Source organism: Cherax quadricarinatus, chromosome 52 (genome assembly GCF_038502225.1).
Source record: "Cherax quadricarinatus isolate ZL_2023a chromosome 52, ASM3850222v1, whole genome shotgun sequence".
NCBI classification, from domain to species: Eukaryota; Metazoa; Arthropoda; class Malacostraca; order Decapoda; family Parastacidae; genus Cherax; species Cherax quadricarinatus.
In genome coordinates, this window is record NC_091343.1 from 10,974,827 (window position 1) to 10,993,544 (window position 18,718).

Sequence of the window (18,718 nt, forward strand, 5' to 3'; positions counted from 1 at the left end):
AGGCTAGTAAATTCTGAGAGGGTACAGTATAATGTATTTTATCGCTTACAATGAATACGGCCTTATCACTTAATAATCTTATAAAGGGCCATTACTGTGAATGCTCTTCTTTATACTCGGGGTTGTTTGTCGTTAATGTTTACTTACCCTTTAACTAGTGCTGTGATGCGTAGGCTCCAAGGCAGGATTTTCCAGTGTTTGTGGTCTGTGTGAATGGTTGAAAAAGGAAATGGTGACATTGCCGGTGAGAAGGGGAGGTTTGTTCCTATTTGATCTACGTAAGCGTGTGTTGTGTGTTTTTGCAAAGAGAGCAGTGTTGTAGGCAAGGGTACTTCAAAGATTGGTGTCTGGATCGTTTGTATGGTGTATTAAATAATACTTTCAGGGGGAATTTATCTGAGAGACAGTTTGCGGGTATTGAGGGTGATGATAGCAGGCGGAGGAGTCGGAAAAGATGAAAATCCGAGTTTTGTATGACATTTGACTGGGAATAAGTACGCCAGCGGCGTAGTGAAACCCACTGTATAGCTGGGGTGTTAGATTGCGCATCCCTCAGAGGGAACACGAAGTCATGTATAAGTTTTTGTATAGCGTTCTCTCTGCTAGAGCATTGTTGTTGATGGGTCCTATGCCGTGGGGTCGTAAGGGAGGGCGGGCCGCCCTGGGTGACACCATTTAGGGGGTGACACCATAGAGCCCTTAATCTTTGCATGATATACCGTTCTATCTGTGTGTTTCCCCTCAAGGGAGGTTCCTTGATGCTGGTGAGGGGCTCTTGATCTAGGGAATTGATTCTGTGCTCCAGTTCCCTGAATTAAGTCTGAATACCTTCCACATCCCCCCTCCACAGGCGCTGCATAATCCTATGGGTTTAGCGCTCTCCCTTGGTTATAATATAATAATAATAATAATAATAATTATCTGTGTGTGTGTATTGTTTTCCTCATGTTTGCCAAGTTTTATATGTTGGCTATAGGCATTTTATATCAGTTAGGTATTCGTACTTATTGTAATCTGCCATCTAAGTCTAGTGGAACGTATTTCAGCTTACGTTTCACCGTTTTTTGTCTGTGTATTTTTAGGTGTGTTTGGTACAGGGTACTTTGTGTCAGTGTATTTGGTGTTGTGTGTATTAGGGGACTGAATTCGGTGCCATTATGTTTACGTTTGCTGATTGTTATGATAGTGTTTTTTTTCTTGTTAATTCACTCTCAATCCTATGTACCCGTAATCCTTTTGCATTTTTGTATGTTAAAAAATGTAAACTTATGTTATATATACATACAGCGTTTTAAATATAAATAATAGTAATATTAATATTAATTATTATTATCATTAGTATTTATATGTTTATTATAGCGTTAAAACTCGTACATCGCTCGGGAAATGAAAGATAATCAAGTCTGACCCAAGGAAAGAAATTAGTTAGAGAAACTGATTGAAATTTGCTATTAAAATTAGTCGTTAGATGAAATGAGCTGGTTAATGTTAGTCTCACTCTAGTTATGTATACAATAGAAGTTTGATCATACATGTAAACAGAGAAGGTTGCTTTTGAGTGCCTCGAATTGAAATAGTTGTTGTATTTGTGCAATATGACTCACCAAGGGAAACAAAAAAAATCAAATTACGGTTCCAGCAGTTCAGTAGATGTGACAAAGGTTTGCATTGTGTTCCTCCTTCGTTCATTCGTTTATAAATATAAATTAGTAAAAAGCGTGAACATATAGAGAACAGCGACATTTAATGCTTCAGTCAATTTCTGGGGTAGTACTGCCAGAATAACTGTGGTGATTAGTGGAACTGGTTTGGTGATACTGACGAGGTGTAGGTGAAAGACACTTCTGTAATGATCAAGACATTATTAAGGAAACATTTCGCCTCGAGTGAGATCTTAATATTAGGACAGAAGCCACTCGTGGCGAAAAGTTTCCCCAGTAAATATACAAATAACCCACACTCCTATGTGCGGGTTATTTGTGGCTTCTTGTTTTTGTCTTGATCAGTGGGCATCAGTGTTTTACTTACAACTGTGGTGATCATATCTAGAGAGGCCAGTTCGGGTGTGTTAGCAAAGCAACGACTGAATCAAAATTGAAATGTTGTGATTAGTGAATTGTTACTGAGAGGTGATTACAACATTAAATAATGTTGCAAAAGTCTGTTTAAGTTCTAGTAATAATTTGGATAAAATGTTTAGCGTAATATTTACTAAGACTGAGAATCCTTCTAGGGCGTATTCCAACGCTGATCAAGACGACCTGTGGCAGTACCTGACAGACGCTGCTCATGAAGACGCCACACTGCCACCAGACATGACAGTCAAGGAAGTCATGGACACCTGGACGCTGCAGATGGGTTACCCTGTCATCAAGGTTGTGAGGAGCTCAGACGGCACCTCGGCAACCCTCACTCAGGTTAATTTACCAATGTTTTGTTACTCAAGAATTAAACTCTGTACCATAGTAGAATATCACATAAAAATGTTTTATAAATTAAATAAATAATTTTAAAATACTCTTACAGGAACGATTTTTGCTAGTAAAGAACGAGAACTCATCAGACACCCATGACTACAAGTGGTGGGTTCCACTAACATACACGAGTCAAGATAACACTAATTTTAATAACACTCAACCACAAGTATGGATGAAGGATTCTGAGGCAGAGATAACAGTCTCTTCACTGCCTGAGAAGGACCAGTGGGTCATCTTCAACGTACAGGAGACAGGTTATTATAAAGTGAACTATGACGACGACAACTGGAACTTGCTCATTCAGCAGCTGAACAACGACCACCAAGTTATCCATGTGATAAACCGTGCTCAGATCATCGACGACGCCATGGATTTTGCACAAGCCGGTAAGTTTTTCTGTAATTAACGAATTTCGTGCATTTTTTTGAGCAATGCGTGAGATCGGTAGCTGCAACATCTCTAGGCTATGGAGATTGTGTGTTTTGAGTGACAAAGTTGCCTTCGTCTTCCACTGACGTGGCAGTTTGACACACATGATCAAACCAAATGAAAAGTGTGTGGCCAGCCCTATGATCACTATCTTGAACACAGTGCTTGATTGTCCACTTAATGAGGAATATAGAGACTATGATAACTTATATGAACTGTCAAGATATCTTATTAATGAAAATAAAATACTGGACATATTTAAGCAAATTTCCAAAATTTGCTTACAGCCAGATGTACTACTGTTAACCTTTTCGGGGCCCAGTTTGTATGCGTTTTGTGTATCCATGTGCTCTTGCGCTACCGTCCACAAGGATATGGGATGCACAGTGCACTAGCCGCTTCGGAGGTAAAATCTGTCCACTCTGAAATGAATGAAAATGAAGTTTTTACCGTTGTCGCCGTTAAGTAATGTATCATGCAACATCGCCCTGAGTATGAATGATGCAATTAACTACTGTTGTCACCCTCTGGTCATTTATCATAAAATATCGCCTTGTGTATGAATGATGTCATTAATAAGTATGGTTTTCCTCAGGTCAGTTATCGTACAACATTGCTCTGAGTGTGAATGAATACTTGAAAAGTGAGGAGGAATTTATAGCTTGGAACACAGCCTTACTCAACCTGGAATACTTGGAGATGATGTTCTCTCGTAAGGGAGGTTATGGAGCTCTCAAGGTAAACAATGGTACTGAAAGAAATACCAGGAATATTTATATTACACAGTTTTTAGGTATATTGCTGTGCCGTGTATGTTTAAATTAGATTACCACGCACAAAATTTCTATAATATAATAAATATCGATGTTTTCAAAGCTAATTAACTTTCAGATTCATTAAAAACACCTCTTACAGTACTTGATTAAACACCACACTTATTAAGACTGGTGTCCCAATATTTGCAGTCTCGTTAAAAGGCTTTAAAATACTTGTCATTTGCATGATTATGCTGGCTGATGGTGCTAAAATTATTTTCCTTCATTCACTGGGACAGAGGTATTTGCTGGACCTCCTGATTCCACTGTACGACTCTGTTGGCTTCGAGGACAACCCCAGTGACCCTCACTTGGAGAAGTACAAACGGGTGTTGGCCTTGTCCAATGCCTGCCATTTAGACTACCAAGACTGTGTTCAGAATTCTGTCTCTCTCTTCCAAAAATGGATGCAGAACCCGAACAATAACAGGTAAACTGTGTAGCATGGGTCATCTTAAGATATCTTACATTAACTTACTTTTAGTTTTTTCTTGAACGTCATAATTATTGTTTATAATTGGCGTGCCTTTTTTTTTAATTCTGGAATCTTTGGATATCACTGCCTTTACCTTTACCTTAACCGGTGTTTCATTCGCATGCAGATAACTTAAGTTATAATGCGTTCTATGGTTATCTTTTTGACTGTTCGGCGTCCTGCTTAATTTGGCTGAAAGTAGCCTCTTCCTCAGATCCTACTGCATTTTTTTTTTTAAATTTGCATCTAGCAGTATAATGGTTTTCCCTTCCGCCCTGTTCTACAATCACCAAGTTTAATGTTGCAACCAGCAGTTGTGTATACACTGCTGTTAGATGCAGCAGTAGTGTGTCCACTACTGTTGGATGCAAAATTAGACTTCCGTCTAACAGTGGTATGTACTCTCAGTTAATTTAGGTAGTAAGTGAAAGTGTTTAACTATATCATCTACAGCTAGGGAAAAGCACTTGACCCACGAATTGACAACAAACCAAGGAACGACTCGCTTGCCATAGGTTCAAATCCCACCTGTTTCATGGTTTACATTACATTTCTCTGAATGCCAGGATTTCAGTTCTTAGTCTTGAAGCCAAATCCTTTTATTTCGGTGATACACAGTCACTCACAGTTCCTAATCGTATACGCAGTATCGTGTCGCCCAACCTGAAGAGCACAGTGTACTGCACCGCTATTGCTGCTGGTGGTGAGGAGGAGTGGAACTTTGGCTGGAACCAGTACCTCGCCTCCAACGTTGCCTCTGAGAAAACAACTCTGCTGTATGCTCTGGGATGTACCAAGGAACTTTGGATCTTGTCTCGGTGAGGAATATAAGTAACAGTAGAATGGCTGAACAATTTAGAATTGTGATGTGAAAAGGAAACGTTAGATGACTTTATAGTCCACCTTTAAGTAGCAACTTGATGATGGTCCTCGATGGACCGAAACGTTGTCTAAAGTTTCATCTCTAAGTTGTAAATAATCTCGGTAAGCTAAGTTGTTCTTACTTTTCAGTTTTAATATGTTGCATGGTAATTAGTACAGTAAGGCTGCAGATGCAGCATACTTATATTCCTTAATACTATACAGAGTTAGACTGTTCTCGAAACTTTCTTATGGTAAAAATCATAGAGTAAAAAATAGAGAATACAAGAATTACGACAACGCGAATCGAATACGGGTTCATACATCTGACTCGTGTCTTCATCTAATTCCTAACCCCTGCAGGTACCTGGACATGATGTTCGATGAAGAGAGCGGCATCAGGAGGCAAGACGTGAGATACACTTTCGCCTCCGTGGCTGAGAATGACGTGGGTCGCGATTTGGCCTGGTATTATATCAGGGACCAGTGGGACATGATGTCTGCTTAGTGAGTAATGTGTAACAAGATTTGTTTTGAAACTGCGTTGTTCAGTACCCCAACCATTACGAGCGTTTTGGTGAAAAAAAATCTTTAAAATGTGACATTGTGAATAAGAATCATTTTTGTCATGTTACCACTGAGCCACGAGCTACCAAATTTTAGGCAGTGTTACCACACTTCAAAATTGGATCTGTGCTCCAGTTCCCCGAATTAAGCCTGATTGCCTTCCACATCCCCTTCCCCCAGGCGCTGTATAATCCTCCGGGTATAGCGCTTCCTCTTGATTATAATAATAATAATACCACTCTTCAAGTAATGTTGGCAACAACATCGTAGGATTTTTGGAAGATAACTTAACCGGAAATCAATATAGAATTCGCAACAAAAAGTTCATTACAGACTTACAAGACTTCTCAATCATATACAGTATATATATAAAAAACTGCAACTAAAAGTTCAAACATATTTAACATACTATATTTCTATAATGTATGTCTCTCAGGTACCACTTAATAGACTGCTGACCAAAATTTACGATATAGGAGACAAAGATCAAGTCTGAATTCACGATTGACTAACCAGTAAGACACAAATTATTTTAAACAAAGAAATGTTTAAGTGGCTAGATGTAAAGAGCAGAGTTTTTAATGTACTGGTTCTTGGCTCACAAATGATCTTGAAATAACTATATATATATATATATATATATATATATATATATATATATATATATATATATATATATATATAATCTTTCTTTCAACACACTGGCCGTATCCCACCGAGGCAGGGTGGCCCAAAAAGGAAAAACGAAAGTTTCTCCTTTTACATTTAGTAATATATACAGGAGAAGGGGTTACTAGCTCCTTGCTCCCGGCATTTTAGTCGCCTCTTACAACACGCATGGCTTACGGAGGAAGAATTCTGTTCCACTTCCCCATGGAGGTAAGAAGAAATAAACAAGAACAAGAACTAGAAAGAAAATAGAAGAAAACCCAAAGGGGTGTGTATATATATGCTTGTACATGTATGTGTAGTGTGACCTAAGTGTAAGTAGAAGTAGCAAGACGTACCTGAAATCTTGCACGTGTATGAGACAGATAAAAAAAGACACCAGCAATTTTACCATCGTGTAAAACAATTACAGGCTTCAGTTTTACACTCACTTGGCAGGACGGTAGTACCTCCCTGGGCGGTTGCTGTCTACCAACCTACTACCTAGTATATATATATATATATATATATATATATATATATATATATATATATATATATATATATTAACAAGTCAGCCGTCTCCCACCGAGGCAGGGTGACTCAAAAAGAAAGAAAATCCCCAAAAAGAAAGAAAATCCCCAAAAAGAAAATATTTTCATCATCATTCAACTCTTTCACCTCACACATAAACACTGTTTTTGCAAAGGTGCTCAGAACACAACAGCTTAGAAGCATATACGTACAAAGATACACAACATATCCCTCCAAACTGTCAATATCCCAAACCCCTCCTTTAGAGCGCAGACATTGTACTTCTCATTTCCAGAACTCAAGTCCGGCTATATAAAAATAGCCGGTTTCCCTGAATCCCTTCACTAAATATTACCCTGCTCACTCTCCAACAGATCGTCAGGTCCCAAATACCATTCGTCTCCATTCACTTCTATCGAACACGCTCACGCATGCCTGCTGGAAGTCCAAGCCCCTCGCCCACAAAATCTCCCTTACCCCTTCCTTCCAACCTTTTCGAGGACGACCCCTACCCTGCCTTCCTTCCCCTACAGATTTAAATGCTCTCCATGTCATTCTACTTTGATCCATTCTTTCTAAATGACCAAATCACCTCAACAACCCCTCTTCTGCCCTCTGACTAATACTTTTATTAACTCCACACCTCCTAATTTCCACAATATTTACATATTTATTTCCATAATATTTACAACTCCACTGCCTCCAACCGCCTCCTCGCTGCTGCATTCACAACCCAAGCTTCACACCCATATAAGAGTGTCGGTACTACTATACTTTCATACATTCCCTTCTTTGAATCCATTGATAATGCTTTTTGTCTCCACATATACCTCAACACACCACTCACCCTTTTTCCCTCATCAATTCTATGATTAACCTCATCCTTCATAAATCCATCCGCCGACACGTCAACTCCCAAGTATCTAAAAACATTCACTTCTTCCATACTCCTCCTCCCCAATTTGATATCCAATTTTTCTTTATCTAAATCATTTGATACCCTCATCACCTTACTCTTTTCTATGTTCACTTTCAACTTTCTACCTTTACACACACTCCCAAACTCGTTCACTAACCTTTACAATTTTTCTTTAGAATCTTCCATAAGCACAGTATCATCAGCAAAAAGCAACTGTGTCAATTCCCATTTTGTATTTGATTCCCCATAATTTAATCCCACCCCTCTCCCGAACACCCTAGCATTTACTTCTTTTACAACCCCATCTATAAATATATTAAACAACCATGGTGACATTACACATCCCTGTCTAAGACCTACTTTTACCGGGAAGTATTCTCCCTCTCTTCTACACACCCTAACCTGAGCCTCACTATCCTCATAAAAACTCTTTACAACATTTAGTAACTTACCACCTATTCCATATACTTGCAACATCTGCCACATTGCTCCCCTATCCACTCTATCATATGCCTTTTCTAAATCCATAGATGCAATAAAAACTTACCTACCTTTATCTAAATACTGTTCACATATATGCTTCGATGTAAACACTTGATCTACACATCCCCTACCCACTCTGAAACCTCCTTGCTCATCTGCAATCCTACATTCTGTCTTGCCTCTAATTCTTTCAATTATAACCCTACCGTACACTTTTCCTGGTATACTCAGTAAACTTATTCCTCTATAATTTTTACAATCTCTTTTGTCCCCCTTCCCTTTATGTAAAGGGACTATACATGCTCTCCGCCAATCTCTAGGTACCTTCCCCTCTTTCATACATTTATTAAACAAAAATACCAACCACTCCAACACTATATCTCCCCTACTTTTAACATTTCTGTCATGATCCCGTCAGTTCCAGCTGCTTTACCCTCTTTCATTCTACGTAATGCCTCACACACCTCCCCCACACTCACATCCTGTTCTTCTTCACTCCTAAAAGATGGTATACCTCCCTGTCCAGTGCATGAAATTACCGCCTCCCTTTCTTCGTCGATATTTAAAAGTTACTCAAAATATTCTCGTCATCTACCTAATACCTCCATCTCCCCATCTACTAACTCCTCTACTCTGTTTTTAACTGACAAATCCATTTGTTCCTTAGGCTTTCTTAACTTGTTTAATTCACTCCAAATTTTTTTCTTATTTTCATTAAAATTTCTTGACAGTGCCTCTCCCGCTCTATCATCTGCTCTCCTTTTGCTCTCTCTCGCCACTCTCTTCACCTTTCTTTTACTCTCCATATACTCTGCTCTTCTTATAACACTTCTGCTTTGTAAAAACCTCTCTCTCTCTCTCTCTCTCTCTCTCTCTCTCTCTCTCTCTCTCTCTCTCTCTCTCTCTCTCTCTCTCACAGGAGGACTTGAAACGTGTGCACGGTGTTCTAAATACTCCCATCTTTAGGACATGTGGTTTTATAATCATTTTACACAGAAGTTATTTGAAATTCTTCCACCTATTCTTATTTATTCTAATGCATTCAGGTTGTAAATGGTAGTGATAACGACAAACTGTGGATCAAGACACTTCTGTACAGTTGAGGACATCTATTTCAGGAAACGTTTTGTCATGAGTAGCTTCTTAAGTCCTAATGGAGAAGCCTTTCGTGGCGAATTGTATTAATAATGTCCTGAATTGTAAATAAGATGCTTTATACACAATCGTCAATGTGTAGCAATAATCACACAGCGGATATTTTAACAAGTGTTGTTCTCCCTTTCACCAGCCTGCGTTCCTTCACCACGTTGGGTGATCTTCTCCTCACAGTTACTAACGACTTCAACACTCGTGAGGAGAAGCACGAGGTAGGTGTTTTTTCTTATTTTCTGTACTTTTCAAGTAAATGTACTTACCGCCCCGGTGCAGAAGTATGCACCGGGGTGGTAAGACGAGGTCAGTATTATTAAGCTTTCTGAAGTTCTGACAAGAATACAAAGCGAACCAGTTGCAGGTAATAAGAAAATCTACGCAGAGAAGACTATTTCAACATAAATAATCCAATTACCGATGCACTACAGTGAGTTAGGGTGAATTCCGTAATATACAATTGAGAATTTTATAGCGATTTTTGTTTAAAGAGTTTAGTTGTTGTTTCTCAATGTGAATAAACCAGTGTGTATTCTTATCAATTCTTGCTCACTCTTGCTTCAGACAGCATACTTTTTTTGGTACGTTTGGTAATGTTCAGGGCTCTCTTGCCTCCTTCTACTGTCAGTAGAAATAAATGGTACAAAATACTGACACAATGGAAATATTAACGCACAACGTTACGCCCATCTGTTTGTGACTTTATCAAGTCACAAACAGATCTAACTGGGTGGAAGGTACGCGAGTATTTATAGGATGAGGTCAGGTTGAGAATGCTGGGTCAGGTGGAGAATGCTGCATGTGACAATCTACCGAGTAGTATTACAGAGTTTCATACCTTGGGTAGCTTGGAAGAGAGATTGGATAAGTATATGAGTAGACCTTCTGCAGTGTTCCTCCATTCTTATGTTCTTATGTGGGATAGCGAAGAAGTTTCTTGGTAAGTGGTTCAGCTATGTTATAGAAGCTGTTGTTCTGGTCGAAATTGTTGGATGTACAGATAAGTGATTATGTCTCACATACCTTTAAGTGATACTTTAGTGAATGGAGACACTCAGACTTCTCAGGCTACTGCTGCTCCTGTCATCAGTCCTCATAGTTCCTTATCGACTGAAAGACCGACCCAGACACTGAAACACTATAGTTTTACTCGTGATTCCCTTGATGCGTTACCTTTATTCAGTGGCCATGTACATAGTCTTGAAGCATGGTTTACTGCCATTCGTTCTCGTGTTAATGCTCTAGTTGACGGTCCTCCTTCAGAGGAAAGTCTTATAAGACTTGTGAAAGAAGCTCTTCATCGGCCCCCTGCTGCTCTTCACGTTGTTGTTCTCCTTGAAATGCGAGACTTCAGGAATCTTACTAAGTGGTCACAATATGAGGTACTGATTCGTTCTTTCCTTGTACCAGTAAAAACAGCTGATCCATATGTCGTTCTTCGGAAACTCGTGAATGCTACACCCACGATTAATGAATCGTTGAGTGCATTTGCTGTTAGATTAGATAAACTTTTATCATTTATCAATGTTGTCCAGTCCTCAGCTTTTGTCCCTGACGAGGATAAACCATCCACAGCGTCGTTTGCTAAAATAGCAGCTTTTGGAGCAATCAAGGAACTAATGCCGCCTGCTTCCGTGTGTGCTTATGAGGCTAATCCTCCAATTGTGACGATGGAACCGCTTACAGCCCTAAATCATGTACGTTCCTTGTGCCCCCAGGGTACTTTCCCGTGTATCAAAAGTAATTTCACACCTGTGCCTCAGTCTGCACCACCTCTTGTTTGTGCCACAGCGACAAATCGTTGTGGTCAACCATCGCAGCGATCACCAAGGACCAGTGTACAGAGTCATTATAAACCTCGTAGTATTCATAGTGCATTCAATAACCATAGTCAGCGGACTTGTTACAACTGTGGTTTCCGTGGCCATATTGCAGTTAATTGTCCTGATAGTCACCCTAAGAGGCGTCGTACTGATGATGAGTACCAGTCAGATCTTCCCTACTGTACTTATCATAGAATACATGGACGTGACACATCTGAGTGCAATGCTCTCTGCAACCTTCAGTACTCTAGATCTTTCCGTGGCCGTTCCAACCGCAGAACCAGGAGAGGAAACAGACGTCGTGGTTCTCAGACTAACCAGAACCAGGCTCATTCTTCCAATTCGGGGGAATTCGAGCGCCCCAGTCAAATCGTCCCATGGTGACAGTAGGTGATAATGGGTACACCATCCCCGTTCACAATTCCTTTGAAGCCTTAAGCATTCTCGAGAATGACAATCCCGCTGATGATGTTGCTTCACACGTCTCTGACGTAGATGATTTTGGGGATGAAGTGGAACAAATATTTTCTGATGACAATCCTCCTTTTTGTTTGCACATAACTTCCAGTGCAACGATAGGCCCTATAGTGCAAACATCTGTTCATAATGCGCCCGTTCATTTGTTCATGGACTCTGGTGCGCAAGGCAATATTATCAGGTCTAGTTTGTTTGAGGATAAGCAGTTACGACATGTCCTTCTCGTAGAACCGACTCATGTGTCCTCCCTTGGTGGAGTAGCTGGTTCTCACCTGCGTGTCCGAGGTCGGACTTCCCTCACCCTTTCTATCCGAGGTAGAGACTTTACTGCTTCCTTCCTTGTTGTCGACCAGATTACTTTCCCTGGCGATCTTCTAAGGGGATTTGCTTCCATGAGAGACTTGCGCATTGTGCTCGACCCTTATCGATGGCATGCCCAAATTGATGACTTGATCGTACCATTTTGGGGTTACCAGCTTGGGTCCGAGATCTGCCATACTGCCGCAGAATACGACGTTCGGATTAAGTCCTTACAGGCCAGTGCATTTTCCAGTATCGTACCCAAGCGGTCAGGCACTGGTGATCCTGTCACTCCTGAATGTGTTCCACATGCAACTTCAGGTTTGCAAGATAGTGTCCAGTTACCTCAAGTGTCCGAGGACGCTCTGACTACCTTGAGTGCTGAGCCTATCCCTACAATGTCTACTAGTTCAAGTAGTAGTTTCTCCACAGGGGACGCCTTGTTGGAAAACGATTACTTGCAACTAGTAATGCCATCTCTTGTTGATGTCACATGCCGTCTGCAGAAAGACGTTTCTGTCGCGGCTAGTGCCCTCACTAGAGTGTCTGTTGTTGTTCGTGTTCCAGATAGTGATAACGTCCTAGTTGACAGTGATTCCTGCAATGTAAAGGGTTTATTTGTTGAGCCATCCTTACATGTTGTAAGAGATAGTAAGATCCATTTCTTCTTAGATAACACTTCTGGGCACAGTGTTCGTCTCAGAGCAAATACCAATCTTGTTGACCTTGTTCACTATCCTTACCCTGTTCAGGTAGAGGATGAGTTGTCACTTCGCCGAGCTCTCAGTAGTATCAGTTCCTAGTAACCAGTTGCCGGTAACTAGTTACCAGTAGTATGACTCACTACCAACCGTTTGTGTGAATCACTTGTTATTCACTGTTCAGCTGACCTAGCATGTTTTGAATGCCGCTACCCTCCGAGGCACTCAGCAAGCCAGTTGAAGTAGAGCAGGTCAGTCTTGGTGCTCCACAGATATTCCACCCAATATACTATAACATCCAACGTGAGTGTTATTACCCAATCCACGTTATCGAACCCCCACATGACATATACACAATCCCTTGTAATGACTGCAGCAAATTATACGTGGGCGAAACATCAAGAGACCTCCACACACGTAATTCAGAACACCAATACGCAGGCAGATCTGACGATTCAAGGAATGCCTGTGTTCAACGCCAAAATTCACACAACCATTTAGTCAACTACAGAAACTCAAGACTTATCAGCAGAGAAGACAAAACTCAATACCGAAGAATCCTGGAATCATCGCTTATCTGTATATCCAACAACTTCAACCAGAACAACGGCTTCTTTACCATAGCTGAACCCCTCGCCAAGAAACTTCTTTATAGCTATCCCACATAAGAATATAAGAATGGAGGAACACTGCAGAAGGTCTACTCATATACTTATCCAATCTCTCTTCCAGGCTACCCAAGTTATTAGACTCTACAACCCTACTCGGTAGATTGTCACGTGCAGCATTCTCCACCTGACCCAGCATTCTCAACTTGACCTCATCCTATACACACGTACCTTCCACCCAAGTAGATCTGTTTGTGACTTGATAAAGGCCACTGTGTGGGCGAAACGTTGTCAATAAAGGATCACATTATACTGCATATGTGTTTACATCTTACTGTCAGTCATGATAGCACTGAGTGTTTCAACATTTTATGGGAATTTTAGCTTGAGAAGCTTATAACCTCATAATTAATTAGAATTGGTCTATCATTTATCAGTTGGAGGTGTTTAAGATGGACCACGCAGATGCCTTGGAAACCGCTGAGCTAGCCGTTGATCAGGCCATTGAAAGAACTGGCAACAACATTGCCTGGATGGACCACAACTATGACACCATTGTTGAGTGGCTCAATGCTCATGGCTACGCTTCTCAGTTCAGCCGCCACTGACCTCAGCGCTACTGACCTCAGCGCTACTGACCTCAGCGCTACTGACCAGTGTCACGAGTGGGACTCCCTGTAATTCTTGCTCTTAGTAACCACATAAACAAAACGTCTTTTATAGTAATTTCACGGTGTGTACACACACACAGACAGACAGACAGACACACACACACACACACACACACAGACACACACAGACACACACAAACACACACAGACAGACAGACAGACAGACACACACACACACACACACACACACACACACACACACACACACACACACACACACACACACAGACACACACAGACACACACACACACACAGACACACACACACACACACACACACACACACACACACACACACACACACACACACTATGGAAAATTAAAATTACCTGGATGAATCTCATTAGATACATACCAGTAATTTTATAAAAGTAACAAAGATAATTATTCTATATCAAGATTACAGAGCCATGTAGGAATTTTAGGACATCCTAGGTCGCAAAAAATGTCCTCCTTCGATACCTACTGCACTCATATCTCCACAAGTCACTCTGGACCTATATTAATTTCAAATGAAATATACATCACCAGGAATTCTGGTACAACATTAATCTAAATATGTGGACTGTATGTTAAATTTAATAAATAGCTACATATACACTGAAGGAGAATTTATAATAATAACACTCCCCAATTTGTCTGGATATTACTTGGTGTATCATACACAAACCCCTGTCTAAAATATGAAGAAAATACTGGCCAGAATTTCAACATAAATATAGACATCACTCAACTGGGGTAATTTTATCCTGTTTCCATCTAATTATGGAGTCCTGTCCAGTCGTCTAATTCTCACGTTCTGCAGGACTGCAAATCCAACAATTTCGGCTCCTATTTGAGAGGTTTTAAACACAATATAACCTCTAGAGCGACGAAAATTCTTCAGATTTTCACTAACGTTATTTTGCCCAGTTCAAAACAATGGCGACTCCCCCTTCCCCAGCGACGTTCACCACACTCGCTGGTTCTTTATTTGATAAATTAGACACATGTGCAACTCTTGGGTATCTTTATTGAGGAAACGTTTCGCCACACAGTGGCTTCATCAGTCCATACATAGGAGAAACTTGAAGAACAGGAGGAGAATGAGGTAATCAGTCCCTCAACCTTGAGTCGATGTGTTCAGTCCATCAATGTGTCTAATTTATCAACATGTCGGTTCTCTGAACCATTCATCTACAAACCGGTTCTTTATTTACAAATTAATTTTTATTACCTTCAATATATTCCATCAATTTACATACAAAATACACTATTTTCGGAAAATATACAGTATTTTCCACACTGCGGAGTTCGTTGCTAAACGACTCAAATGGTTTCACTAATTGTACATACTCCTTTGGCAATGGAGGAGGACCTGGGTACATATAGGATCTGGCGTCCACACGGCGACATATTACACAAGATTTAATAACCCATTTTACACTTTGCCATCCTTGTGGAATCCAGAAAGTTTCCCCTAATACAATTTAAGGTATCTTGTACCCTACCATACATTACATTTTTATGGGCATTTAAAACAATCAAAATTGTTGGATGATGAGTTTTGGGCAATAAGATAGGGTGTTTAGTATAATTACGCAATTCAGCATTTTGTAACCTACCTCTGCACCTAATTACATTATTCTCTAAATACAGCCCCATTTTCTCTATTATGGAGCCTTTCACAATTTTTCTTTCCATCATTAATTTAATCTCATTTCCATAGATTTCCTCCTGTACCCTCTTTATCCAATATTCAAGAGGATGTGAAAACTTATATGAGATACTCATCTTGTTTAGAAATTTAAACACCAACTTAGTTACATTGATTAGTTTGGGTAAAGAAGAATACCTATTTATATCAATGGCTAAGGAAGGACAAACTATTGGAGCGGTGGTCATATCGTAAAGGGTTCTTAAATGGAGATATCGTAGGTTGTAGGATGGTAAATGTATTGTCAGACTGAGATGAGGGATGGAGCCCCAGCTGCCTTGCCTGTCTACGCCTGGATCGTCTGCCGCCGAGTGAGGCCGGGACAGGGGCATGAGCCCACACATCTGTATCCCGTGACGTCACACAAAGCCACAGGCCTACGAGGGATCTCGTGTCTAAAGCACAGGGATGATACTAATATGCTATGCTATATAATACTGGGAATACAGGGATCAGCAACTATGCTGACAGTCACAGTAATTTCAACAGGAGCAATATACACCTTTTGTACAGGCCAATTAGCTTTATTTACCAACCAGCTCGGTCCTTTAAACCATGATACAGCATTTACAAATTTAGCATAAGGTAAACTTCGAGACAAGAAATCAGCTGGATTCTCCTCATCAGGTATATGATTAAATGTTAACATATGCTGACCCAAACTATTATACTTCTCTTGCATCTGATTAATTTCAGCGACTCTGTTTTGTACGTACACAATTTTACTGTTTCCATTACGAATCCATTGTAAGGATACCTCATTATCAGACCAAATTATAGTGTCGCTAATGTTTATCTCCTGCAGCTTATATAATTAGCTAATTTGACACCTACATAAATGGCTGTTAATTCCAACTGAGGTAAGGTACGTGATTTAATTGGAGACACTTTAGCGTTAGACATAACGAGAGAAATAACACTGTTACATTGAAGGTAAACAACTGCTCCATATGCCAATTTTGAAGCACTGCACATCTTCCCACCCACTGCACATCCACTCACTGCACACCCACTGTACATCCACTCATCCATCCACCGCAATACACCCACCCACTACACATATACCCACTCAATGCACATACACCCACCCACTGCACATATACCCACCCAACGCACATACATCCACCCACCGCACATACACTCACCACCGCCCCACCTACTTCGCATACACCCACCACCACCCCACCCACTTTACATACACCCACACCACACATCTCATTGTACATATACCACACCACGCCTCCCATTGTACATACACCCACACCAGCCCACCCATGCACATACACCCACCCTCCGCACATGCACCCACCGCACACACCCACCTACCACAAACACCCTCTAGCCACGCATAAACGCACCCACCACATCCACAAACCGCACATAAACCCACCCACTGCACATAACCCTTATGCAAAACAACCACTGTGGTAACACCTGCTTACAGCATATACAAATTTTATACACAAAAAAATCCGCGCACATTTTCACTGACGGCAGTGTTACTTAAGTCAACGACTTGTATTACGAGTATTCAGTCTTGTGATGTAAATTCATCCTGCTTATTACATACTTATGGGCTATGATGACTATAAGACTACATTAGGGCACTTTGGATTGTCAGTTGTTATATGTAGCACACATGTGCTGATTGTGTCCTGGTTCATACAGTATTCATCCCGCACATCTATGGAAAAAATTAGAGGGGTATTGACTACACAACTCTGCTTCTGTAAGTACAAATAATTACATTTGTACGTCAGAGTACAAGTGATCACAAGAATTATTCACGTACAGTATATACTTTGAGAGTATTGAATATATTTTTTCAACATACAACGTTAAGTAATAATAAATTTGTCCCAGATAGAAACATCTTTCAATTTATACACCATTTATACACCGAGTATTTATCATTATAATGTGTGACTAATATTTTACAAAAAATTAGGTTATTTATTTATCTTGGGAAATTCAGGTCAGTAAATTATTAAATATGAAGTGTATCTTTATATAGGGTCTTAAGTTTATTTTCTAATCCATTTTCTTCATAAATTAAAGATTAGTCTAAGGCATTAATATATTACTTTAAAATAATGGTATTTTTTTAAACATATTGCTGTTGTCTACCTTTAAACATTATAATCTAGGAGTTTTGGATCAAACCTAGTTACCTCCTATTACTTAGTTCAGGGGTGCCCACTTTTTTTAAGAGCGTGTGATAAAAGCAGCGATAATTTTCTGAAATTATCTCATGTGCCAGTTGGAATTCTGAGAAGATTTTAATTTTTTTATTGTTTATAGGTCCGGAATTACCAAAACTATTATCCAGAGGGCTGAGGGGGGATTGTTGAGATGGTTCGGATATATAGAGGTTGCAACAAAACAGAATGACTTCGAGAGTGTATAAATCTGTAGTTGATAAATTAGACACATGTCGGTTCTCTGAACCATTCATCTATAAATCTGTAGTGAAGGGAAGGTGGGGTAGAGGTTGGTGGTTGTAGGGAGGGGGTAAAGGAGGTTTTGTGTGCGAGGGGCTTGGACTTCGAACAAGCGTGCGTGAGCGTGTTAGACAGGAGCGAATGGAGACAAATGGTTTTTAGGATTTGATGTGCTGTTGGAGTGTGAGTAAGTTAACATTTATGAAGGGAGTCAGGGAAACCGGCAGGCCGGACTTGAGTCCTGGAGATGGGAAGTAGTGTCTGCACTCTGAAGGAGGAGTGTTAATGTTGCAGTTTTATAACTGTAGTGTAAGCGCGCCTCTGGCAAGACTGACAGACCGAAAGATGAAAGTTTTTCTTTTTCGGGCCACCCTGCCTTGGTGGGAGAAGGCCGATGTGTTAAAAATAAATATTTATTGTTTATTATTATTATTTTACAATTTTTATGGAGAAATTATGGAACTGGTGTGGCTTGAAACCTTGGCAAGTGAGTATTAAGGCTCACCGGTCACTAGCCTTTGAGTTTTAGAATACACTTGGCATGCTTCAAGCCCCACCCCTTCCATGACTTATTTACAATTGTGTTTTTATGGAAGAAAAACATAAAATACTTGAGAGTATTAGCAGAAGTCTGCTTAGGCAGT

The 18,718-nt window shown here is 40.2% G+C and overlaps 1 pseudogene; it reads left to right on the plus strand.

The window, feature by feature from the left end:
* Nucleotides 1-17,503, plus strand: part of LOC138854207 (aminopeptidase N-like) — a 103,247-nt pseudogene extending 85,744 nt beyond the window's left edge.
* The last annotated feature ends 1,215 nt before the right edge of the window (nucleotides 17,504-18,718 follow it).